Genomic DNA, 26,788 nt, shown 5'->3' on the forward strand with positions numbered 1-26,788 from the left:
AATCAACCAACCAAACACTAAAATTTGTCCTTGGTTCCATTTTTCTCATTCCTCTACTGGTATTCCATCCACTCTAGGAAGTCCCGTCCACTCTGCTCATAATGTATAGCTCAGACAGGCTAGTCTTTTATATCCTTGCTGTTCTCACTCTAGTCCAAGCCACCATCATCTCTTGCCTGGATTACTACAATAATCTCCTAACTGGACTTCCTGCTTCTACGTTTTCACCCCACCTCTTCTTTCAATTCATTCTCTACAAAGGACTCAAATTGGTTCTCTAAGAAGGTAAATTAGTTCCTATCCCTCTCTCCTCTTCTTGCTTATGCCTTCTAAAGCTTACATTGCATTTTGAATGAAGTCCCAACTTCATATTTTGGCCTAAAATTCCCTGTGTGAAATGACTCCTATCCACCTCTCAACCACATTTCTCCTCTCCTGCTCTCCCACCAAACTCTAGCCACAGTAGATACATTTAAATAGAGAGCTTTGGCTGAATACTTGAAGGATTATAACTACAAAACAGATTTTAAGTATTAAAAATCTTGACAAAGTAAAAGCCACAATATAACTCATAAAAGCTAACAATGTGAGGATATAAAAGGCTAATTTCCTTATTGTTCAAAATAAGGAGTCAGTCTTTTTATTTCATTTCCTAAACATTCCTTCCATTAAATTCAAGAACAATTAAATTTTGCTTTAAAAAACGGCATATAGAATACAATTCCATTTTCACATTTCCCCCTACATATCCATCTTCCTGTTGGTACATATTAATAGAGAAAAATGTTATAAAGAGAAAAGAGATGATTATTTTGGGGGTGTGAGAGTTCTGGTGAGATATATATATATATGTATATATATATATTTTTGAGGAAGATTAGCCCTGAGCTAATATCTGCTGCCAATCCTCCTCTTTTTGCTGAGGAAGACTGGCCCTGAGCTAATGTCTGTGCCCTTCTTTCTCTATTTTATATGTGGGATGCCTGCCATAGTATGGCTTGATAAGTGGTGCGTAGGTCCCCACCCAGGATCTGAACTGGTGAACTCCCGTCTGCTGAAGCAGAGCACGTGAACTTAACCACTACGCTACCGGGTCGGCCCCTCTGGTGATATTTTCTTTGCTTTCTTCTTTCATTTTTCCCCCTATTGTTTAAATTAAAAAAAAACAAAACGATTTATCAATGAAGTTATTCTGAAAAATAGTGAACAGGAGATAAAAATGTACAGACTATATGTGTAGAGAATACACTCTTCCAAGAAGCTAAGTGTGAAGGAGAGAATTGAAATAGGATCAAACTAGAAAGGTTTTCCCTAAAACTTTGCTAGTTTGCTTCTTGTTTAAGAAGGGAGGTAATAGAATATATCTGGATGCAGATGAAATGGATTCAGAAGCAGGGATGTGTGCATGTGCATATTTAAGGAAAAGAGAGAGGATCTGTGGAGCAAGGTCGCTTCCAGAGAAGAGGAGAGTGAATCGTTTCACAGGGTCCATTCTGAGCTAGCCTCTCTTAGGAGGTGGTGGGGGGGGGGGGGTAACTTCTCTATTGTAAAAGGGAGGAAAGGAGAAGATGGATGCAGATGGATGCAGGATGGTATGCAGATTTAGAATCAGTGGTGGGAAGTTGAGGGGTTTGATAGCTAATTACTTTTATTATCTCAGTGAAGTTGGAGACAAGTCATTACTTGAGAGTGGGTGTGGGAAGTTTGAGGAAACTGGAAAAGGTATAAAATGGAAAAGCTGCTGCTATAGAAAAATAGTAGATTAATGGACACCACAGAGGGCTCAGTTGAGGCTGCTGATTATAAATGTAAATTGATAGCAATCTATTCAGTTGGGTGATTTTTCTCCAGCTTTGCCCAGCTGTTTGGGTGCAGGAATGGGGAAAGTGGGTGGCTGAGTTGACTCGAGGTGAGTGCTTTGAGAAAAGGGTCCAAAGGGAGTTCAAGAATTTGCTGGAGAAGGATTGTCATGGAATCCAAGATGGCTGAGGAGAGAGTGAGGCGGCTTTGATGGATAGGAGAACTTGGTTTGGCCTGTGGGTTGAAACGTGATGAGAGTATGTAGGACTGTTGTCGCTGGGACATTTGAGCTGTAGATCTTCCTTTCATACACAATGAAATAGTCTAGCTGGAACATTTGTGTTAAGGTTCTAGTCCTAGCCACGCTGATGCATAGCTTTGTGGTTTGGCATTAACTACTTGCTTGAGGCTCAGTTTCTTTGTAAATAAAAGGGTTGAACTAAGTGAACTTATCTCAAACTTTAGTGTGCATGTGAGTTACTTGAGTATCTTGTTAAAATGCAGATTCTGATCTAACAGGTCTTGGGTGGGTCTGAAGTTTTGCATTTGTAATAAGTAACCGTGTGATTCCGATGCTGCCGGTCCATGGGTCACACTTTTGAGTGGCAAGGAACAGGTGAATCCTATAGGCTTCAAAATTCTGGTAATAAAATCTTGGACCTTGAAATGTATTTCCTCCTTCTTGTCTTCCTTTTCTGATCTTTGCCAATTCATCTTGAAACCAAGGCTTTGGACACTTCTATAGTATTCCCTGAACTGAGCAGGAAGTAAATAGAGAAAGATGCAAACCCTGCAGAATAACTAACGCCCAGCAACGGAAACGGAGAGGGTGCTGATGACGTCTTACAGCTCTTGCCTGCCTGGGTGGGGTAAGCGATACTGCCTTTTCCCAGGCATGGCGTGCTCAAACAGGAACGTACTATCATGCAGGAAATGGCTCCAATACAAACGGGGACACCAGAGATCGGGGTTGAATGCAAGACTGAACAGCAAATAGCACGTGATGGACAGACACAGATAAATTTCCTTCCTTTGTTGTGTCGAAAGGTTTCACTGTGTCAAGCTTCCTTTCCTTAAAAAACATGTGTTCCCAATCTAATATATTTACAAAACCCACCACCACAAGTCCTCCTTTACTCAGCCAACTTTAGGTTTCATTTTGTCTTAAAGCAAAAGACTACTGGAAGATCATCTGGTACTGACTTAGAGAAACCCACTTAAACTGTTCCCATATTGTATATTTCCCATATGTAACTTTCCCGTTTTTCAAAAGGGCCCAACTACAGGGATGTGTTTTTCTGGAATGAGCATGTTTTTCACGGGCAATCAATTCATGTTTCAATTATTAGAAACATAGTAAGTGCTTTAGCAGATTGAATCTGATATATTAGATCCTGAAGGAAAATTTCTTATAAGGAGACATAGATGAAAGAAACGAACACAAAATTTTTGTAAGAGTGATAACTGTTTGAGGACAGTTTTTATTTAATGAGAAGGGTGTTAGTGATGGTAGGAAATGCTGAATATGAGTAATTAAGGGAAGAGTCAGAGTCAACATTTCCTTTCAGGATCTGTTTCAACGGAGGAGGAAACCACTCTGAGAAGTACTAATAAGTACTTATATTACACGTGAAACTGCCCGTAGGCCAAGTTTAGAAAGGACTGGGAAAGACACAGTCAGGATCTAAATGTCAGCTTCTAGTTTTTCATCCCGTGGGGCAATCTGCTACCCCTGAGACTGAAAAGGGGGCTGATGTTATCTAATGGCTCCTTCTTACTTTCTGGAGGTGGGTTGACCCAGCATTTGAGGATGGCAAAAAATAAAAGAGCAAGAACCATCTTACCTGAGGTCGGTCTGTCAGGTTTTCTTTAAATATCCTGACTTTATTCAAGACATGTCTTGGAATATGTTTTACCTCATGCTGAAATCTAAGCGGTCTCTACTTTGGGAAATGGTGGTTGGGTCTCACAAATGAAAGTAAGGGCGTTCATTGATAGCAGCCATTTGCAGGGAAGCAAGCAATCTGCTGAACTGTGGAAAGAGCAGTCACAAAAGCCCATTTCCACAGGAAAAGAACATTGTACGCAAGAAATACAAATGAGTCCCTGCTGCCTCTCCTGCTGCTCCCTCTTACCATACCTTCGCACATACTGTTGAATCCACAGGCCACGGAATAGATGACAACATTGACTAATGAAGCTGAAGTATGGTGAGAGATCACTTTACTTATAAAGCCAGATCTCATCAATGGACTGAAATGAGGAAGAAGAACTGGAATAATTTTGCTTGAATTGCAATAAGTTACCATTTTGCAAAGCCAAGGAATTCCAAGAGTTTTCACAATAGGCATTGTGGAGATTTTTTTCCCAAGAGGCTGGGTCGGGGGGGGGGTGTGAGTGGATTATAAGAGACTGCAGATTACTTTGAATAAAGAAGAGGTTTCTTTTTTTTTTAGGAAGGAGTTTCTAGTACATGTAGCAAATTAAATTCCAGATGTCCATTGCTACAAAATCTCTACCAGATGTCCAAACTCATGGTGGCTGGGGATGTTTATTGCAAGAAAGGCCTTCAGCACCTGTCCAAAGGGGGAACTCCCCCTTACATTTTCATATGTACTAGCATGTTAATCACGCAGGAGTGATGAAATATTTAGCCTCACTCTGTAATTAAAGAAACTAGGAAAATTTCTAGAACTGTTAATTACTTTAATCTAAATGCCAGTTTAAGTAAATGACTACAGTGTTCTCCTGGGACATTTTTGAAGATCTATTAATCACACTTTCAAAATATGGATCCATTTTGGAAAGTTAATTCAGAGGGGTAAATAAGGACTTCAAATCAAATAATCCAACCCAAAGGAAAGATACTGATATTAGCCCCCGATTGCTGCCATAAGGTAACTCGTTTGCTAAAGAGTCACTTATTGTAGAACCTCCATTTTTGCAAGCCACAGCATTTCCCCTGTCTCTTCTATTACACAGAAGAAATGAATATTGTGTCCTTAGCACATTGCCAATCATCAGGGCCAGGCACTCTCCAGCTGTTGGAGGTGAGTCCTTAAGGAAATTGCTTCCTCCTTTGGTGTCACACTTTAGTCTGAACGTCAGTTTGAGTTCTACAGTTTGGGGCACATGTTAAAAATAAGAGTTAAGATTACAATCGTTGCTACTTTTGAGTGAATGCCTCAATTTCTGTTAAATCGATCAGAATTTCAACCACATGTAATGACGGTCATTGTCGCTGGGGCTTGCTGTTTGCTGGGGAGATTGGGCAAGAGGAGAGAATCAAGATGGCTTTCTTTGCAGCTAACACTACCATTCAGTCCATCACACACATAGCCTGTCTTCCTATCTACAGCCCCTTTAGATGGCAAGACAAGTTACCTGTCTACGATCTTCTTTTGCCTGCCGAGATCTGCCTTATGATGAATTTAGCCTGAATTAATTTTTTTCTCTTTTTAAATGCACTTTATTTTTTAGAGCTGTTTTAGGTTCACAACAAAATTGAGCAGACAGTATAGAATTCTCAAATATAGCTCCCCCTGCCACCGTGCAGCTTCCTTCCCAACTGTCAATATCTTGCACCAGAAGAGTACGTTTGTTACAATCCATGAACTTACATTGACACACTGTTATCACCCAAAATCCATAGTTTACACTGAGGTTTACTCTTGGTGTTGTACATTCTATGGGTTTGGACAAATGCATAATGGGATGTATCTATTATTATAGTATCATACAGAGTAGTTTCACTACCCTAAAACTCCTCTGTGCTCTGCCTACTCATCCCTCCCTCCCTCCGAACCTCTGGCGACCACTGACCTTTTTTTATTGTCTTCATAGTTTTGCCTTTTCCAGAATGTCCTACAATTGGATCATACAGTATGTGGCATTTTCAAATTGGCTTCTTTCACTTAGTATATGCTGTTAAGTTTCCTCCATGTCTTTCATGGCCGAATTTCTTTTTATCCATGTAAAGTGTTGGAAGGGGGAGCATGAAAACACCTGGTAGCTTGCCAAGAGTTGGGGCTCCAGTGTTGTGGTCATTCTATGAACAGGCTCCAGGCTAACCCGCCTTGGATTTGAATAGCCCACCAATCAACCTGGAAAGTTTTGCTGTGCTGGTTAGCCTAAGTCTGTTTTGCCATTGTGATGTTCACATCTGTTTGATGTTCCTTGGTCCTCCTTTCTTGCCTCCCAATCCAATAAACATAAGAATCCAATGAGGCTCAAGGTGGATTATTATTACGAGAGGAAGATATTTGTTCATTTCTACAAATAAAAGGGTACAGAGAGTGTTTTTATATAGACAAACTCAGAATAGTTTGTCTTCTAATTCCAGCTTCCCGTTTCAGTAGAGGGCACTCCGACCTTACCTAGAGCCCAGTGTTTTTTTCATATGACCAGTTTTGGAAAGTAGCTAGCTTATCATATCCATCCTTCAGTTTAACAGGCAGCCGTGAGCGTTTTGTCAAAGTTGAAACCAGATGCATCAAACTAGGGCTCAGTCATATCCTGTGTGATCCCGAAATCCTTGTTCATCTCTCCCCTGAAGCTCCAGCTGTCCTCTAATGTAATTCATGCATTTACATGTAGCCTTTCTGACCAGTTTGTGAACTCCTTGGGGCCAAGAAGCATATAGTTCATTCGTAGAGTGTAGCACAATGCCTGGCACAGACAGCACACTCTATAAATATCCATTGAATAAATAAAAAGAAAAAAGAGGTAGAATCTGAGCAGACTGTAACAAACAAAGTGAAGACTGCAGGCATTTGATGTTTCTCCAGAGCCGCCATTTTACCTTGTGGATTCAATGGTATTCTTGGCTGAGGTCATCCCCATGCTCCATATTGCTATATGTCAAGAGCCAAATTGGTATCTGCCTTAGATCCAGACTGGAAGAGCCCACTGTGTTACGCCTTCAGCATGGCTTTATGTTTGGTACCCATAATAGCCTGGTCATGGCGAAGTCATGAGGGTAAACAAATGCTAGTTCTCTCAGCAAAATTTGGGCTGGCAAGAGCCCAAGATAAATCCAGCTTGCTAATTTGCATGTACCCTTCCCTGGTCCTAAAACGCCCCCTCTTCATCTCTGAATCTCAAAATCCTTCCAAATATTCAATCACCAGGTCAAATGCCACCTCTTTCCTAGAGTTCTTCATCAGGCCACCAGTAACCTCTTTGTCTGGCCCCCTACAGAGATCAGGCCTTTCAACAAACTTCATGGAACCTATCAAGTTCTCTTGTCCTATAATTTTTCATATGTGTGTCTTATCTTTGTTTCTGGAATTTTAGCTTAGTTTAGTAAGGAACTTGACATTTTTTAGGTGCCTACTGCATGTGTTGTTTTGTTTAATCCTTACGACATTTCAGTGGTGGACATTGCCATTTTCATCTTGTTGATGAAGAGACTAGAGCTCAGATAAGTGAATTATCATGCCTGTTATCACCCAGCTACCAAATGATGGAACTAGATTTTAAAACCAGTTCGTTCTGAGGCCAAAGCCCATTTTCTTTCCATTACATTATGCTGCTGAAGAACAGGAACCAGTATGCCCCCGAGACAGTCGAGCCCTTAGCAAGTTGAGGGAAGCAGAGCCCTTTGCTTTGCCCTCTTTGTAGGCCTCAATGTCATCATGGTTTTCTTGTTTAACAACTCATGACCATCTGCTCACGGAAGAGAATCTGTGGACCTGGACCTGTCATTCTACATTTTTAAATTTTAAAAATTGATATGTAATCTACATGCAATAAAATACCAAAATCTTAAACGTACAGCTTGGTGAAGTCTTACATGTTGTGCAGAAAAGAGTTAACACTGCAGGCTTGACTGCTGTGCTTAGAAAAGGTTGCTTGCAAGGTTGGCCCTCGGCTGGCATCTAGGAACTTGAATTTCAGGAGGTTTTCTGTTGTTTTCCTGATAAGAAGGGCTCATTGTGTGTTCATGCAAACAGCATGGTTTACGCTGAACACTTACTTTCCTTCTGAGAGTCTGAAAGTTTGGTACATGCTAGACAGAAGCTGCCTATGTGACTGGTTTACGATAAAAACTCTGTTACTGAGTCTCTGAGGGGTTTCCCTGGGAGACGACACTTCACACATATGGCAAGTCATTGCGCAGGAATTAACAATATCCTGTGTGAGTTCACTAGGAGTGAACTCTAGGAAGCTTCCTCCTTGTTTACATTGAACTTTGCCCTGAGTGCCTTTTCTTTGCTGATTTCACTTTGCATCTTTTTTCTGTAATAAATCATAGCCCACTATGACTATATGCTCAGTCCTGTGAGTCCTCCTGGCAAGTCATTGAACTTGGGAGTGGTCTTGTGGACCCCCAACTCACACATGTATAGACTGTGTAACCATCAAGCACATCAAGATACAGAACATTATCATCTTTCCAGAAAGTTCCCTCGTGCTCCTTTCTAGTAGAAATCCATACATCCCCAAAGAGGCAACCATTATTCTGACTTCTATTGCCATAGATTATTTTTGCCTGTTTTTGAATTTCAAATCAATAGCATCAAAACAGTATGTACTCTCATGTCTGACTTCTTACTCAAGGTAATGTTTTTTGAGATGTATCCAAAAACATCCAATACAATATCCAATATATCCAAAATATCAATACAGTACTTAATATATCAAAAATATCCATTGCAGTGTATTTCAGCAGTTCTTATATGTGTACCACAATTTTTCTTTCTTCTATCGATGGGTGTTTGTGTTGTTTTCAGATTTTGTTTATTACGAATTATAGCTGTGATGAGCATTCTTGTGTAAATCTTCGTGAGAACAAATGTACTCATTTCTCTTGGAAAATATCTGGGAGACAAATTGTTGGATCACAGGGCAGATGCATTTTTACCTGTATTAGAAACTGCCAGTTTTCTAAAGCAGCTGTACCATTTTACACTCCCACCAGCAGTGTATAGGAATTCCATTTCATCCACATCCTTGCTGGTGCTTGGTATTACCAGTCTTTTCAATTTTAGCCATTCTAATGGATGTGTCATGATATCTCGGGGTTTATATTTGCCTGTCTGATGGCTAGTAACGTCGAACAGTTTTTCACATTCTTATTCGCCATTTGGATATCTTTTGTGTTGTGAGTCACGCTACATTTTGAAATGATTTTTAAAAATTTTTCTTATTTTTGCCCTTGGTTGTATCACCTCATTTCTGAGTTTTTTTTTCGTTGTGGGTCCTCCTAGTTGTGGCATGTGGGATGCTGCCTCAGTGTGGTTTGACAAGCAGTGCCATGTCCGCACCCAGGATTTGAACCAATGAAACACTGGGCCACCTGCAGCAGAGCGCGCGAACTTAACCACTCAGCCACAGGGCCAGCCCCAATTTCTGAGTTTTTCTATTCTGACTTGTGTTGTTCTTTCAGGTAATTTATCATTAAGAATTTTTCTCTTAGTTCATTTAAAAAATGTTGTAGTTTTCATCTGTTTTTGCGGACATTTCTTTGAAGAGCTTTCATTATTATAGGGATGTTTTCCTGTGCCTAATTTTCTATTTTCTTATAAAAACGTTGTATAGAATTCAACGAGGATCCTTTTTTGTTGCTCGTTTTTACAAGAGATTAATTTTCCTCAACCTTTAGGAGGAGGGGATGGGTCAGGATAGCTTTTCTAGCTCCATTGCTATAGAGTTCTCTCTTCCACTGTTTTATCATTTTTATTCAAAAATATGGCCTCATAGTTTTGGAGGTCTCTTGATTTTATTCTCATCCCCACTGTATCTGGACTTTCTCTTTTTTTTCCTCTCCCTTGGTCAATTTAGGTTTTATTCCCAACAGTCTCCCTAGCGTGGAGGTTTGTCCTGGAAGAACACTTTGGGGGGCTGGCCCGGTGGTGTAGAGTTTGGGTTCATGTGCTCCTCTTTGACAGCCCAGGGCTCACGGGTTCAGATCCTGGGCGTGGACCTAGTACTGCTCATCAAGCCATGCTGTGGCCACATCCCACATAAAATAGAGGAAGATAGGCACAGATGTTAGCTCAGCAACAATCTTCCTCACACACATGCAAAAAGATCACTTTGGCAAATTTGTTTCCACAGTTCCTGAGTCCCAGATTGATCCAGCCTCTTAAAACCTTACTGGCATCCCATTGTACTCACCTGCCAAAAACCCCTCCGATTCAGCCGCAGTCCTCTCATTGGCTGCCCATGCTTTCCAGTCAATATAGGTTGGCAGTTTGGGAGTTAACTTCTTTTCAGATCTGTAGATGCCCCCTTCCTGCCCTTGGTTGCTTCCAATATAGATGCTGACACTACATGAGTCTTGCTGACTGGTCCCCGCTCACTCCTGACCTGGAGTTCATGAGGACAACTTATTACTTAATATTACAGATATTGGCTGTGGCTTTTTGGTTTGGCTTTGTCTGTTTTTACGGGATGATTTAGGGAGATTAAAAAGCTACACACCTCCACCACCGTCTTCCCATATTATATCTTGAATTTAGGCCAATGTGTTTTTTTTTCCCCCTCAGGGTATATTTTGGGTGTTATCTCAAATTATGGAACAGGAGGACACATCTTCAGTTAAAGAACTCTCAGGGAGCAAATATCGAGTTTTCAACCCTGAAATCAAACCGTGGCAAATTGCCATCTCCTGTGCCCTTTATCAGGCTCTTTTGAAAGGAGGGGCTTGGGAAGAATCTATAATTCTATGCTTGGCTCTTTTTAGTTTTTCTTTTTTAAAATAATTTTCCTACTTCCTCCAGTTGTTTTCCTTTCCTTGATTTGAATTCCTGGGAGTATATTTCTCTGGTTTCTTACGTAAGGGCTGGCTTAACAAAAGAAACGTCTTAAACTCTTTTCCCACTTCCCAAAGCAACTATTGACAAAGGTATGGATTTCAATGCAAACCTACAATAGAACTCATGGGACTGTTTGGAATCTTTGCATAATGAAATTTCTCCATGGGATCCTTTCTTCCCTATCTCATTAGGACTCTTCCTACACCGAATTTAGATAATGAGCCTTCTGGTTAGGGATTTTTTTTTCCTTATTCCATAGTTAGTGACCAACTTTAGAATACTGTAAATTGGGATAACCACATAATCCAGTGGTTCTCTAACTTTGTTTACATAAGAAACACCTGGGATTTTTGCATCCCACAAACTGGAGACTCAGATGCAATATTATAGGGTGTGTCTAGGCATCTGTACAGGATGTCCATCCCAGATGATGCTAAGTGCAGTTGGTAGGTCCAGGGACCTCAGTTTGAAAAACATTAGGATAAGCCAAAACTATTTGCAGAGACCAAACTAAAACAAAGTTTGGTGGCTGTATTGTCTAAAATAGGCAGTGTGGTTTCAGAAAGAAACACTCTATGTGGACATTCATTCATTTATTGTTTCAGTTAACATCTTAAATGCTTACTATGTGTCAGGGCCTATGGTCGTTCATTCTGAGATGAATGATAGATGGATGTAGACTTTATGACTAATATGAGACAAATATGCAAAGGAATAATTCCAACATAATGTTAAAAGGGCAAAAGCATTGACTCTTGACATTCTCAAGGGAGATATCTATGGATTTCCAAATTTGCCTTGTAATTTTTCCCCCCAGATATGTCTGTAATCAGAAATGAAGATCAATGATTTCAGCGAGATGTAGAGTTTGGGTTGTTACAAAGATTCTTTTCACTAAATGACCTCCACAGGATTCTGTCTCAATTTTGTTCAGTAAAATGATAAATCCATGTCATGAACCTTCTTGTCTGTTAAGAGTATTAAATACACAATTGCCAAAGATTATCTGCGATTAAAACTATTTTAGAATAGTGCTTCTTAAATTTAAGCAATTTGTTAAAATCCAGATCCCCAGGCCCTACACCCCTGATATAATGATTCAGTGGGTCAGAAGTAGGGCATATGAATGCTCAGTTTTAATAATCTCCCAAGTGATGCTGCTGTTGCTGGTCTAAGGACTACATTTTGAAGAGCACAGTTTTAGAAGAGCTTTCGGTAGCACACAGGAACTAGTAATTGATATCCTAAATTGGGGAGTGGCAGAACGTGGAGATGAGTGGCTCTTCACAGGGACCGGGTGTTGGAGGTTTAATAGGAGTTCTTAATGTGGGAAAGGGTGAATCACAGGTAAAGAGAAGATTTCCAGACAGACGGCCCAGTATGTGCAAAGACATGGAAGCACAAAACAGCACAAAGCATACAGGGACCGTTCTCTAGACATCTCTCTACAGACTAAAGACCACAATGACTCTGGAGACAATGGAAAACACTAAGCTTCTGCTTGAGCAGCAGAGGAAATCAAAGCAATGGAAAAGCTAAGCTCCTATTTGAGCAGTAAAGGAAATGAAGACAATAGTATTTGAGCCTCAAGGAAGCAAATTGTGCCAAGAGATAGCAGGATGCACCAGTATGTGATGTCCCTTTGAGATATTTTTGAGAAAAGGGTGGGTTTGCTTCCAGGAAAGAGTTAAGAAGAGTTCTGCCTGTGTGGGGGCATGTAACGTTCAGGGCTTCCATCTAAATCTCTGATTCTGTCTTATTAAAAATGTATTTAAAATTTGGGGCATGAAAATGCAAAAAAGTAGAAAGCCAACTTCTGTCAGAGGGGAAAAACTCTCCAGAAGTCTCCTCCCAGTACCTCTGAATACATGCATTTGTAGCTGCAAGTTCAACTCAGAATATAACTTTTTAACTGTCTTCCTGAGTGAAGAATCCCACAATAACTGAGTTTCTCATTAGAATGAGCTGCCACCGAATGCTGTATTATTGGGCAGCAAAGAGCACTGCCCCTGGTCAATAGATGTAATAATTGGGCATTCTCATTAGTGGCATCTGGAGTTTACAGAAAAGAAAACACCACAGGAGAGAGAACATTTCTAATTGTGATCCCAATGACTTTCACATTGCTGGGTCTTCATTTCTTTTCCCAGGAGGATTGATAAGCCTTTTGCAAGAGGAAATAATAAGTAAGCCCAACCAAGCCAAACAGTTTCTGTGTGTGTTTTGAAAGAGAAAAATAATATCCAATTTTACCACAAATTTTTTTCTGATGAAAGGTGAATTTTCTCTCGCTTTTTCCTGCCAAGAGCTGCTGTATGATTCTGAATCCTGAAGTACTTCCGGTCTAATAAAAAATCGCAGCTTATCTCTCAGCAGCAACTAATAACAGAGCCTAGGCATATGTGAATAGCCTGGCACACTCTTTCCTCGGGTTTGACTGTCCAGATCCACAGGCACAGGAGTGTTGCGGGCTCGGCTGTGGAACAGAAGCCAGGGGCTCTTTATTTGCTACCAATTGGCTTGGTAAATGGATTTGTCACAGAAATCTCTGAAAGGAAGTGACCCAAGTCTATTGGCTTTTACTTATTTATCTTATGCTTGGGTTGACTCTAGTTTTTTAAGAGAGAGAGTCCTTATATCTCATTCCTTCAATCATTTAATCATTTATGAACATATTTGGACCATCTGCTATGGGCCAACCACTGTGCCAGGCACAGGGATATTCAAAACAGTAAGACTTGGCATTAGAACTTTCTTTCTAGTAGGAGAGTTAGATAAGTAAGCAACTCTTTCATTATCTTGAGGTATAAGGCATGTTTGAGTCTCCCCGGGGAAGCTCCACAGACAGGGCAAGATGTAAGCTGACTCCTTGACTCAGGGATAAAGGGTTGGTTGGGGTCAAGGTGACGCTCCTGGGAAGCAGAGGAAGGCATGCAGGATAGGAGTTATAGTGAATGCAAAGGCGTAAGAACTCTGTGACCTTTGGAAAACTGTAGGAAACTTGGATTGGACTTGGACTGGGAGAGGTGGTGCCAGGAGTCGAAGACAGAGATCCAGGAGGAGCCACAGTGACAGACTTAATACATGGGCATGAGGAACCTCCCTGGGATCTCGGAAAGGTCTGGATCTCTCTGTGTGTTATCTCTATACCATACACTTCATCTGTATAATGGGATAATGGTTGTGCTTCCTTCACAGGATTGTTGTGAATATAAAGTAAGATAACATGTGTCAAGGTCTTAGCCTGATTACTGGCAATTTTTTGTTCCCCATAAATTACAGTAATAGTGGTGATAACGTTATAGTGGCTGTTCTTGTTGGTTCTACTGATTATATTATTTCTACAGAGACTTTTCCCTCTGGGTCTATGAACAATTGTGGGGAATCTGAAAAAGAATGCTGGTGGGCCTGTTATCATTCCACCATGGCTGGAATGGTAAGCTACTGCTTGGGGAAAGTCAGAGTTCTCAGATCCCTCTCTGAGCTGCGGATGAACAAAACCTTGATCAGAACAGGGAGGATGAGAACAGAGAGGCAAGTTTAATAACAAACGTGTCTCTAAATCTCCTCCCTAAAGGAGATGCTGCTTAACGTGACCCTGCTCCAATGGTGCTCTCTAGTGGCCCCTAGGAAAAGAACATTTCCCATCAACAGGAGCAGGACTGAATAAACTATACGATATATGCAGACCATGGAATACTATGCAGCCATTTTAAAAGAATGAATTAGAGCAATCCCAGCTGATAGGGAGGAATTTCCACTAGGGGTTGAAGGAGAAAAGCAGGATGCAGAAAGGCATAAGTAATACAAACTTCCTCTTGTAAAACAACGACCATAATACTTGTTTGTTCCTATAATATATAGATGTACATATGTAAGAGTAAATAGAATTATGTGAACATCAATAATACATGAAAGGATATAAACTAGGTTGTTAAAACTGACTCCCTTGGGGTGGGAGTAAGGGCTGATGGATGTAGACGGAAGATAAGAGATTGCAAAAGTCAAACAAAAAAGAGAAGAAAAGCTCCAAATTTATGCATTTATGTAAGATTATGTCTAAATATATATTTTTATAAATGAAAGTTCATTTAAAAGTAAAATAAAACAGATGATAGAATTTATGAAAACTTTTCTAGGAAAAGGAAAGATTGTGCAGAAGATAATCTAGTCATCTATTTATAGTTTTTTGTATAGTGATTTTTTGTGTGCGCAAAAACCTAAGATGACTACTCTTTTAAATTATGGTGTTATAGAAGTTCAATGTGTATAGCAGGATTTGTGGAGCTTTTTCTAAAGCTCTTACAGTGCAAAGTTTGTTTTCTGAAATCCCCAGCTTTTGTTTCCTCCCACGAAAGTGTGGAAAGAATTTCAAGTCTGACCCTGATATTGTGCTTTCTTCCATCTGTAGCAGCCTTCACACATGATAAAGCTATATTTGCGATGGTTTGCTTGTCTTGTAGTGACTTATTCTTCACTTTCACGTGAGGGAAAATAAAAGTCTATCTGAAGATGCTAATTGAAATATATAAGAGCAATATAGTGTAGTAGAAAGTTATCAGCCTTGGGTCTCAGCTCTGTCACTCACAGGTCTGTGAAGCTTGGCAGGTTATTATACTCCTGCTCTTCAACTTTTTCTTTGTAGAATGGGGACAAAAATGGGACATAACTCATAGGTTTGTTGCGAGGATTGAACGAGATAATTAAGGTACAGTGTCTAGCAATACTCCTGGCATGCAGCATTCGTTCAAGATGTATTTACTGAGTACCTATTATGTGCCAGGCTCTGTACTAGGAACTGGGGATGTGAAAAGACAGATCTAGGTGGCCTCAATGAGCCTACAGGTTAGTAGAGGAGATAGACAAATCCAATGGCCACAAAATGAGTGGTTGAAAACCGTGATACATGCTGAGAAGAAAAGATATAGGGAGCAATGAGAGTACCTGCTCTGACTGGGGGCTCAGGGAGGGTTTTTCTGTGTAAGTAATGTTGAGGCTGAGAGATGAAGCATGAATAAATAGTAATTGGTTGAAACCAAGCACACAGAACATTCTAGACTGAGGGAAGAGCTTGTGCGAAGCCTGAGGCAATGGGGAGAATGATCCATTCTAGGAATGGCATTTCAGTGAATGTCCATTACTAGTTACTTAACCAACCCCATTCCTAGTTTCCTCATGATGCCTATTTTATAGGGGCTGTGAAGATGAAATAATATTCACTTTATAGCATTGTGTGGATTAAATAAGAAAATGTATTTAAATCATACTACTTAATACATAATATACAATAAATGTTCTCCCCTCCAATGTCTAGGCTTTGCCACTCAATTAGCATTATTAATTTAATATAAATTAATTAATTACTTATTAGTTATAAATGTAAATTAATGATTTCATATGCACACACATTAGCCATTGTGTAGATAGCCAGTGCTATCTCTGAAGATTTGCTTTTGTTTGTGAAAGGTGAAGTTTTAACCCACCAAAATCTGTGCCTTCTAGTTTTGAGCCTCATTTCAAAGTTTTTGTTATTAGTTTCCTTTCCCAAAGTCCCAGAAGTTGGCTAATAAGGAGAAAAGAAAATTGTACAGCCACTACAGCATTCTCCAGCCTTACATGCTTCCGGCTATAGTCCCATCTATTTAGGATAATAACAAGGCACTGATTTCAATTCACTACAATATTATGTATGCTGACTATGTGCTAGGCATTCTACTAGTTGTTGGGTAGTAAAAATTATTAAAAAAGAGTCATTATTCAGAAGAGAAGAGATTCCTATAATAAAAACTAGTATTTTTTAGTATTCTACTCTTCTGGAGTAATCCAAGCTTGGATGCTGACAGTTGGAAACAATGCAGCCTGAAGAAAGCTTAGATCCTGCTGAAAACTGTTCTGGTGCAATTGCCCTTCACTGCTGCTTTCTGCTCAACTCCAGTGATCTTAGGGACCACACAGGGAAATCTCCACCATGTTAGCCCTAAGAGAACCAAAGCCTCCTGCCCCTGGGCTCATCTGAATATCTGATCTCCTTGAGTACTGCTGAACTTCCCTTAGTTCAGTTCTACTCTCAGGTCTTGAATGAATGTGTCTTCTTGGCAGAACTTAGGTTACATGTAAAGCCCCAGCTCAAAGGGATTCTTAGACATGAAGGGTCAGCTTTCCAGCCTCTACTGTACAGACAAGCATGGTAAAAGGGGTCGGGATTAGAAATTGAGCGAGCAAGTTTTCAATACCTGCCACAGTCCACCTCTTTACCTGAGTCCACAAAGACCTATAATTAAACTTCAAAATCACGATGGCTACAAAAACATTTTCCTACAAAACAAAATGCACCCATTCCTCACCCTCTTCCCAAAGGGGAGAATCCAAGTCTCACCAATCACTGCAAATATCATGATGCACATTTAGCCTTTAGTTCAGGAGTTGGCAAATGACTGCTTCCAGATCAAATCCAGCCCACCACTCATTTTTGTAAATAAAGTTTTATTGGAACAGAGCCGTGCTCACTTGTTATTGTCTGTGGCTGCTTTTGTGCCCCAGTGGCAGAATTGAGTAATTATTGCCATCAGATGCAGTATGACTCGCAAAGCCTAAAGTATTCACTATTGGACTATTTACAGAAAAAGGTTGCTGACCCCTATTCTAGCTAATCATAATCCTGTCATGATATCCCATAATTAAATTGTTAAGTTAGTTACCACTAATGTATCATATATGAAATAATAGGAGAAAGAGAAATTTTTTAAAAAAGATTAATGAATACATTTGAGCAAGGAAGAAAACAGGGGTGTATACCATGATTATCATTCCTACAGCACATCAGCAATTTCCTTTCCTTGCTCTCCATTCTATGTTCCTTTCACCCTCAGTCAGAGTATGATATGCCTGGTGGGATAACCCATACTTTCATTTCTACGGGTCTGAGCCTCAGCTGTCCTGTCTTTATAAGGTTGTTGTAGTTGTTCATTGACTATTACCATTAACATGGCAGTACTGGGAGAGGATTCAGAGGGATTGTTGGCTTCTAGACAAGTGCTTCTCTGCTTACACTGTGGAACAGCAACCTTCTTTCCTCTTGATTATTATGATCAGTCATGTCAACCAATAAAGTATCTCCCCGTCCCTTTTCACCAACACATTCAGGGGATTGAGGAGCTCAAAATGATCAGGTAGCATTCTTACCTCCTGGATCAATGGAACTATTATTTTTTCAGCTAAAACTGTCCTTCCTCTCATAGGTGCTGAGATCTTTAAACTAGCTGAGCCCAAAGACACAAGAATAGAAAACAAAAGTTTTGTCAGGAGTTTGTTGGAGGTAACATTGAGAAACGCCATTCCAACTTCCACCCCTGATCTTTGTTATGGGCTGAATTTTGTCCCCCTCAAAAATTTATGTGTGGAAGTTCTAACCCCCAGTGCTTCAGAATGTGACTGTGTTTGAAAATAGGTTTTTTACAGAGGAATCAAGTTAAAATGAAGTCATTAACATGGGCCCTGATCCAGTACAACTGGTGTCCTTATAAGAGGAGGAAATTTGGACACAGACACATAAAAAAGGCAGACGACGTGAAGACACGTAGAAAGGATGGCCATCTGCAGGCCAATGAGAGAGATCTGGAACAGATCATTCCCTCATGTCACTCAGAAGGAACCAACTCTATCGACACCTTGATCTCAGACTTTTAGGCTCCGGAACCGTAAGAAAATAAGTTTCTGTTGTTTAAGCCCCCCAGTTTGTGGTGCTTTATGATGGCAGGCCAAATAACAGCAAACCAAATGAATACAATCCTGGACGTGTGTATTTTGGCTGTGGGAGAAAGTGCACCATATAGTAATTACTTGTTTAGAGCAAACTGTAGACGAGCAGCCCAAACTCCCAGGTAGTATTATGGCTCTTCAATTGGCAATTCCACTATTCAATAAAGTCAGCTGCTTTTGAGTGACGGAGAACGACATAAGATCAGTGACTCCTGTGAATGGTACCCATTGCTTTAGTTCTTTTGCTCTAAAATTGAATTCATTAGTCAGAAGCAATATGTTGTGGTCTACTTTAATGGAGAGTCCAGGGATGTTGATGTTGGCATAAGCATGGCTGGCAGGGAAGGCAAATCCATATCCAGGATAAATGTCTTTTCCAGAGAAGATAAATTACTTCCTCCACTCCACCAGGTGGCTGGCTGATCTCCCAGAGGTGTGGTAAGAGCAGCTGGTTTCTGTGGTTGCGAGTTTGGACAATCATCAATCGTATTAACCAGATAAAACTTGGTGCTGTTATACCAGTGCATAACTTCCATTCCTGGCACTATTGTTACTTGACAGATGAGCCCATTGAGAAATCCTTAAATGTCTGGATAAAGACGTAAACTGGCATCCACAGAGTAGGTCATCCTGTCCACATGATCATTGTTAAACATTCTAAGGAGGGGACTTTGAATGAGTGTTAGTATGTAAGTGTATTAATACTTGGTTCATTCTGAAGAGCTCAGACATATACTTCTTTCCTGAGACCTTTTCAAAAATCCAAGTCCACCATCCAGACAAACCATTAGCCACTGCCTTCTGTGAATTATTGTAGATCTGAGTCTCCAGTCATTTCTCCTCTGGACATTTTCCTCCTGCTGTCCTTTAGGGCCACCCCTGATTATGGCTCTACTTATGCAGTAGTCCATTTATGGCTGATGCCAGGATGTTGAACAAGATCATGTATAAGTGAGGCTAACATATTTTTCCCTCTTTAATCAACTTCTAAAACGCAACTTCCTATTAAGTCGTATATGTGGCAGTACAACAGGAATAGGCATATCAGGAGTATGTATATAAAAATATATGCTCATGCAACTTATTTGAGCTTTGCAGGACCTACTTGAGCCTGATATTAAATATAAAACTTTATTGATGATGAGGTGATGAGGTCATGATGAGATGATGTTGGGCACACTCAATTTAGGCTTTATCACATGTATCCCAGATCTCATGGTTACTTTGTGACCCATTGTCCATCTTCTCAGGGCCCAGGACCAAGTCAGAAACTATTTTTTAGAAGGAAAACAGTGATTTGCTAAAATGGTTATTTTCCAAATTCCAAAGGGCTTACACTGTTATCCTCCTATTTAGACTTCCCACAATTACTGCACAACATCTCGATTTGTGACAGATATTTTAAACATCTTTGAATTTGTTGGTTCATAAAGGCCAATTGGCAGAATTATTTGCTCTGCAACTAGTTGGCTGAGAGCCTTCCCTTGCTATGGCTCCTATTCAAAGCTGGCAACTTTACAAATTACTCAGTGAATGAGTAGGAACAGCATCCTAAAATGAAGTACACGTTACCATCAATTGTCCCAAAGCATTAGTCCCACCAGAAACTTTACTGAGGTGGCAGGTATCTGAATATCCATGGAATTTATCTCCAACATTCTAGCATGCGTATGTCTTATCATCGCATCTAGTGTATCTGCTACTCTCTGTTTGCAAGGTTCTGTCATCATCCTGTCAATCAAGTAGTGGACCAGTATGGTGTCCTGTGGATCGGAGATACAAAGTCCCTGTAGAATAAATTATGGCACAGAATCAGAGATTAGATTGAGCCCTGTGGCAAAAGAATGTAGCCAATCTGCTGACCCTATTAGATGAAAACAAACTGCTTCTGGAGTTTCATAATGGAACAGAAAAGAAGCATTTTCCAGATAAATAGCTGCAGATCATATGCCAAATGCTGTGTTGACTTGGTCCAGTAAATTGTCTAAAATGGAAACAGCAGCAGCAGTTGAAGTTAACATCTGATTAAGTTTATAATAAGACACTGTTATTTACCAAGAAACAGCTGTGTTCTACAAAAGTCAAACAGGCAAGTTAGATGGAGATATAATGGTATGACCCTCTTGCTCACTGATTCCCTTATAGATGTAGTATTTTTTAAGTTTATTATTTTGGAAGTTGTCGTAGTCCAAACTGCTGTAACAAAATACCATAGACTGGGTGGCTTAAACAACAGACATTTATTTCTCACAGTTCTGGAGCCTGAGAAGTCTAAGATCAAGATGTTGGCAGATTTGGTTCTTGGGGAGCCCTCTTCCTGGCTTGCAGATGGTGGCCACGTTGCTGTGTGCTCATGTGACTTCTCTTTTGTTTGGATGCATGAGGGTGGGGCAAGCTCTCTTGTGTTTCTTCTTCATCTTATAAGGGCAGTAATCCCATCATGGGGGTGTCACCTTCAAGACTTCATCTATACCTAATTATCTCCCAAAGGCCCTGCCTCCAAATACCATCACACTGCAGGTCTGGGCTTCAACATATCAATTTTGGAGGCATACAAACCTTCAGTCCATAACAGAAATCTTTACTCAATGGATTAGGGAGCCAAGGGGGGGTGATTTATGTTAATTTCTAGGTATATTCATCTCACTTGTAAACTCAGGGTACATGGAAATGACCACAGAGTGGATTTAAAGAGCTCACTGTGATGTCATTGAATGTAAAACTAGTTTACCATCTGACCCACATAGGCTCCCACTGTGACAGGTAGATGACAGTGGTGTTTAGGGCCCCCAGAGATTAGCATTAGCGTCACTGAATCCCCAAGGGGTTTGAGTATTTCCCTTTCCCCAGTGCACAGCTCCCGGATAAATGGCCACAGTCAAGGTACCTTTGAGGGTCCTTCTTTAAGAGCACCAGCTTCTTCTTGATTCAAGGGGCCCTGGGGCCACGAACTGACTCAAGTCTGAAATTGGTTGACAGACCATAACTGTCCATTGCCAAATCTACAATTTTCTCTGTTATATAGATCAATTAAAATTAGCATGCAGCCAATTACTTTTTATCTAAGGGATTGCAAGACTTATAAGCTATTGCAAAGATTTCTGCAGGTCAAGTCATTCTCATCACCACTTAAGGCTTGCTGTCTAGTATAGTAACCACTCTCGCTTTGCTTCTTTTTTTTTAATTTAATTTTTATTGAGTTTATGATAGTTTACAATCTTGTGAAATTTCAGTTGTACATTATTGTTTGTCAGTTGTGTTGTAGGTGCACCACTTTACCCTTTGTGCCCACCCCCCAACCCCCTTTCCCCTGGTAACCACTAATCTGTTCTCTTTGTCTACATTTTTAAATTCCTCATATGAGTTGAGTCATACAGAGATTGTCCTTCTCTATCTGGCTTGTTTCACGTAACATAATTCCCTTAAGGTCCACTCATGTTGTTGTGAATGGGACAATTTTATTCTTTTTATGGCTGAGTAGTATTCCATTGTATATATATATACCATATCTTCTTTATCCAATTATCAGTTGACGGGCCGCTTAGGTTGCTTCCACGTCTTGGCTATTGTAAATAATGCTACAATGAACATTGGGGTGCATGGGACTTTTGGAATTGCTGACTTCAAGCTCTTTGGATAGATACCCAGTAGTGGGATGGCTGGGTCATATGGTATTTCTATCTTTAATTTTTTGAGAAATCTTCATACTGTTTTCCATAGTGGCTGTACCAGTTTGCATTCCCACCAACAGTATATGAGGGTTCCTTTTTCTCCACAACCTCTCCAACATTTGTTACTTTTTGTTTTGGTTATTTTTGCTATTCTAATGGGTATAAGGTGATATCTTAGTGTAGTTTTGATTTGCATTTCCCTGATGATCACTGACGATGAGCATCTTTTCATGTGCCTATTGGCCATCCGTATATCTTCTTTGGAGAAATGTCTGTTCATGTCTCCTGACCATTGTTTGATCGGGTTGTTTAATTTTTTGTTGGTGAGTTGTGTGAGTTCTTTATATATTACGGAGATTAAGCTTTTGTTGGATATATGATTTGCAAATATTTTTTCCCAATTAGTGGGTTGTTTTTTTGTTTCAATCCTGTTTTCCCTTGCCTTGAAGAAGCTCTTAAGTGTGATGAAGTCCCATTTGCTTATTCTTTCTATTGTTTCCCTTGTCTGAGAAGACATGGTGTCTGAAAAGATCCTTTTAATACTGATGTCAAAGAGTGTACTGCCTACATTTTCTTCTAGAAGCCTTATGGTTTCAGGTCTTACCTTTAGGTCTTTGATCCATTTACAATTTATTTTTGTGAATGGTGAAAAAGAATGGTCAATTTTCATTCTTTAACTTGTGGCTTTCCGGTTTTCCCAGCACCATTTGTTGAAAAGACTTTCTTTTCTCCATTGTATGTCCTGAGCTCCTTTGTCTAAGATTAGCTGTCCATAGATGTGTGGTTTTATTTGTGGGCTTTCAATTCTGTTCCATTGATCTGTGCACCTGTTTTTGTACCAGTACCATGCTGTTTTGATCACTGTAGCTTTGTAGTATGCTTTGAAGTCAGGGATTGTGATGCCTCCTTGCTTTGCTTCTCAAAGTTAAAGGAAGTTACTTGGCCTCTGCTGCTCCAGGATCTCATCACCCCCATTAACACTGGGAAATATATTTCAGCAGCAACTTCTCTTATCTTCATTTCTGGCCTATAGAAGACAGACACTAGGGTACTTCAAAAAATCCTGGTACTTTCTTCACTGGTGTGAGTAAGCGGGTTGTACCCACGACATCCATTTTAATATCCCTATATCCTCAATATTTAGATTCCTTCATCTACATTTTACCAAGGAATTTCTGGGTTCTCAACTTCAGTTAGTATAGGCCCCATTAGGCTGAGTTTTATCAATTAGTTGAGCAATCAGAACCATTTCTGAGTACTCAAACCAGCACGGTGAATCCAGATTCTAAGTGCACTCATATAAAAAAAATCAGCCTCATCTTAAATTCGTTTTTTCCCCTCAACTCATTTATTACCCTCAGAATCCATTCCCACACATCTCCTTCAGGAGTATGTTGGTATAAATTTATACAGCCTTGAAATTTTATTGCTGTGTATGGTCTTTCCTTCTGGGTTTGTAATGGGCTTCTTGAAAAATGCTGGGATCTGACTTTCGTATAGGTTTGGAGGTAACAAGGAGATGACAGGTAAGGAATAAGGAAAATTGACAGCTCCCTTTAAAGGAACAGGGCAAAGTCTTCAAGTGAGGCAGCAAAACTCTTATCAGACAGAGTGGCAAAGTCTGCTTTGGCTGATAAGGAAGGCTCAGCGGAAGGAAGGCTTGAAATCTTCCAAATTCCACAAATGTCCTATTTCTATTCTTGAGGTCCAACTCTTTCCAAATTAGTGCCTTAACTCTCATATAAGACTGTTGGATGAGGCTTTGGATGATGGGATTGAACTCATATTGTAATTTAGCAACCCATAGGATCAGACCCTACAAGTTCTGTTTGGTTACATCTGCCCAGTAGCTACAAGAGATCATGTCCACATTAGTGAAGTCCTGGTTCTCTGACTGTGCCTTTAGCCAAGAATTTAAAAGCTCAAGCTTGTCATTTTCTTTATTAAAACTCTCCAGCACAGTTAGAAATAGCTCGCCCACTTCCCACATAACCATTGTGTGCCCCGTATTCTTCAAAATAGCTAATCATAGCAGCAACTTGGTCCACCAAAGCCCTCTGGGAGCTCCTTCATTCGAGGTGACCATAGTGACAATTTGACACTGAATTCCACGGAAATCCATTAGACAATTAGTTCCCCAACCTCTAATGCTAACCAGCACTGACTGACTTTACACTTAACCACAATAGATAACTGTGATAGACTGAATGTTTGTGGCCCCCCCAGTTCATATGTTGAAGCCCTAGCCCCAATATGGATGGTATTTGGAGGTGTGGTCTCTGGGATGTAATTCTGTTTATATGAGATTGTGAGAGTAGAGCTCCCCCCACCCCCCGTGGAATTACTGTCCTTATTAGAAGAGGAAGAGAGATCAGAGCTTTCTCTCTCTCTGCCATGTCCTCACATACAGAGAAGAGGCCACCTGCAAGCCGGGATGAGGGCCTTTAACAAGGAACAGAATTGGTTGGCACCTTGATCTTGGACTTTCCAGCTTCTAGAACTGTGAGAAAATAATTTTCTGTTGTTTAAACAGTCAGTATTTGATATTTTGTTATGGAAACCTGAGCAGATGAATATAATAACCAACATTAAATTCCCGTTTCCTTAAATGTTCCAATTTTGGCAAGTGTTTCTGGTTCAAATTCCTATATAGGCCAGTATTATTAGTTGCAGACAACAGTATCTACTCTAGGTAGTTTAAACAGAAAGTGATTAACTTTGGAGTATTAAGTAGTGTATCAAATTGCCAGGAAGGCCAGGGAGCTAAAGTTTGGATATTATACAATTAGGAACAACATAGTATAAAGAAATTCTAAACCACCTTGGACTGGTTTTAATGGAAAATTTCCTGTTGCCGTTGCTTGCTACCAGACATCTAAGATATTAGCGACTTGAGAGTAGAACTTCAGCCACAGTTGCTCCAGGAGATCCAAGTTCCTCTTCTCTTTGTTGGAAGGTCTGATCTCCACATGCATCTGCTGCCTCCCATTATTTGGTTCTATACTACAAGTCTCTAAAGGGTATTTCTACAAGAGAATCTGGGTGATGGAGATATTAGTTTTCTGGTACATGAAGGCATAAACTAGAAAGAGCCGGAAGTGGGTGCTGAATGGACCAATTTGTATCTATTACAACTTCTACGGTCTAATGAGAAATAATTGTGAAAACATAAAGACGGAAGATTCTGAGTCTGGTCTTTTGTTAGCTTGTTTGAATACTCAAAAAGACCCTTTGTTTTGGAAATGTAATCCAGTTATTAAATGAGTCTCTGTTGGGAAACAATCTATTATTCTAACTCCATTCTATGGGAGACACAAAAAAGTATTATCCTTCTATTTTAATGAGCTGCCCATTAGAACTGTTATTGGACCTGGGTGCCTCATTTCCTGACTGTAAGGATAAGCCATCCTTTGTAAGGATGCTTCAGGGAAAACTGGCCATGGGAGAGGAAAACTAGGTTGAAACTCTAGCTCTTTTTCCTTTTTCAAGCATTACTTATACCATTCAGAGTCCAGCCTGTGTACAGTCTCAGTTCTCTAAGATCCAGCTGAATAGTTCAGGGCTTTGTTGTTGCTTTCACAGCAAGGAGAAAGTCATAGCACAGGTTGACAGGCTGGAGCCCACAGTCTCCCTCTGTGATCCTCCTGGATTTTGTTCTTCCAATGGCATACCAACTCTTTTTTAACCATCCTAACAAAGAAGTGTATTAAGGAACAAATGCTGTTTTCTGGTAATCTTTCATCTTCTGTGAAAAAGCAATTTGTCTTCTCAAATGATAAACTGCGGGACTCTTGTCCTCCCACGTGCCATTTTCTCACATTCTTCTTAAGTCTGAGTGTTGGAAAAAAACTACAATATTTCTACAAAAATACTATTAAAATGCATCTCCAGCAGCTTCGGTCTCTCTAATAGGAGTGGTGTGGCCTTTGACTAAGGGCAGGAGCTAAGGGAAGATTGGATGTTTCGATGCCTGAAAGACCTTTTTTTTTATTATAGGAAAAAGGAACATTAAAAAAGAAAAAAACCCACTCAGGAACTTTGTTCAGGCAGCAAGGAGAAACTAGGGACCATATTTTAATGAGAAATGTATTCTGCCCAGGAGAGAAATATTTGAGCAAAACACTGCTAAGGGGGTAAAGATGGTCAGGCTCACTTTGTTAAGGAGTAGTAAATGTATTCTTTTTGGAAGGAAAAGAAATGGTTTTTAGGAAGAATTTTAGGACAGACGTTTTTGAAGTGGGTCAGAGTTGAATCCAAATTCTAACCATTCCACTTACTACCTGTGTATGTTTGGGCAGGTTATTATCTCTTTAAAACATAAGTTTCCACATCAGTATAATGGGTGTAAATATTAATAGCTGTCTATAGGAATATTGTGAGGGTTAGACATAACAATATACAAAAATATTTTAGTGCCTGGACATAGCCAGTAGCTATTATTATTACTAGTGATTTTATAAGTATCCTGAACAATGTAAAATTGCCTGGGAACATCCAACTGGAGAGCTTTAGGGCAATATATGTATACATATATGTATATATATACACACACACGTAGAACTTTTTTCAGATATACATAACTAATTTCTCAGTTTTGTTTGTTTGTAAATAAAAATAATTAACATGTATTGAACGTTCATATGGCAGATAATGCTGGTTGTCTGCACAACATCTTTTCTCCCATTTTCCTGACTAAGAAAACTAAGAAAGCAGAACACTGTAGGTGATTTCTGGGAAAGTCTTCCTTTCCTATTCGTGCTACCTCCTCTTCTGGTCGCTTCCCTGTTCTTCTTTTTG

The sequence above is a fragment of the Equus przewalskii genome, chromosome 22 (assembly GCF_037783145.1).
Source record: "Equus przewalskii isolate Varuska chromosome 22, EquPr2, whole genome shotgun sequence".
In the NCBI taxonomy this organism is placed as follows: Eukaryota; Metazoa; Chordata; class Mammalia; order Perissodactyla; family Equidae; genus Equus; species Equus przewalskii.